The sequence below is a fragment of the Chrysochloris asiatica genome, unplaced genomic scaffold (assembly GCF_000296735.1).
Source record: "Chrysochloris asiatica unplaced genomic scaffold, ChrAsi1.0 scaffold00011, whole genome shotgun sequence".
NCBI lineage: Eukaryota > Metazoa > Chordata > Mammalia > Afrosoricida > Chrysochloridae > Chrysochloris > Chrysochloris asiatica.
This window is the reverse complement of record NW_006408529.1, coordinates 554,200-555,564: the sequence shown is the minus strand read 5'-3', so window position 1 is coordinate 555,564 and position 1,365 is coordinate 554,200. Positions and strand designations below refer to the sequence as shown.

At 39.9% G+C, this 1,365-nt stretch overlaps 1 protein-coding gene across 1 annotated transcript in view; it reads left to right on the top strand.

The window, feature by feature from the left end:
* LOC102831657 (neuronal membrane glycoprotein M6-a-like) overlaps nucleotides 1-1,365 on the top strand; it is a 209,932-nt gene that overhangs the window by 150,663 nt on the left and 57,904 nt on the right. The window lies entirely within an intron of this gene.

Below are 1,365 nucleotides of genomic sequence, written 5' to 3'. Positions count from 1 at the left end.
TTTTCCAGTGCTCATAGAACACTCTCCAGAATAGACAATGTTTTAGGCCACAAAACATATCTCTATAACTTTGCAAATATCAAAACACTACAAAATACTCCATAAATTTACAAATATAAAAATAGTATAGACCACCATGCTATCAAACTAGAAATCAACAAAGGAAGACCAAGGAAATAAGTCAAATACATGGAAACTGAATAACACCCTGCTGAAAAGCGACTGGGTAGTAGAAGAAATTAAATGTGAATTCACAAAGTTCCTAGAAACAAATAAGAAAGGAAACACAACATACCAAAATATTTGGGACACGGCAAAAGCGGTGCTGAGAGGACAATTTACTGCAATAAAAGCACACATCCAAAAAGAAGAAAGAACCAAATGAACACATTAACACAGCATCTACAGCAAATAGAAACAGACCAACAGAGGGAACCCACAGCTACCAAAAGAAAAGAAATAATAAAGATTAGAGCAAAAATAAATGAGATAGAAAACAAAAACCTATAGAAAGAATCGACAGGACAAGAAGCTGTTTCTTTGAAAGGATTTACAAAATTGACAGACCTTTGGCAAACCTAACAAAAGAAAAGAGGGAGAAGACACAAATAACACGCATTGGAAACAACATGGGCGTTGTCACAACAGAACCAAAGGAAATCAAAAGGATAATAACAGAATACTATGAAGAGTTGTACTTCAACAAATTTGGAAACTTAGAAGACTGATTACTACAAGAACAAGCAAGGTGCTTGCCCAGAAGACATCAAGGCAAGTGGTCAGGTTGCCTCAGAGCAAACCCCATTTCAACACTAAGACTTAATGGGAATACACACTCTGATTGGTGACCATGTTCATCACCGATAGGGGAAGTGAGGGAAAAACAGCAATGAAGCTGCAAGCTAAGCCTTACAACGTTCAATAGACTCTTGTGAACCTGGGTGGAGACCTGGTTGGCCATCAGTGTGGCAAGACCTGGGGACTCTTGGGCCCAGAGTCAGTGACACAGCCACAAAGGACTAGAGTGGAGAGTGAAGTGTCCAGCTGATAAGAAGAGAGGGCATCTGCACAGGAACACCCACACTTGCAGATAATACCCACTTGACCTGGTTTCAATGACTGTATGATCAGAGCTCAACTACAAGCTTTCAAGAGGGAACCTGGATCCATAAGGTTTGGAGGAAGGTAGCCTCTCCACTGAGTAGTATCCAATCTGTCTAGGTGGGGCTGATGAAAGGAAATGTGGATAGGTCTCTTGTGATACAATAGTGAATAATTGTTATCAGGACTGAGTGTGAGGGTTGGAAATGTAAAGATAGATGTTTTGTAGCAAGGAGGGGAGTAATTAACTTTGCAGTCTAGGAG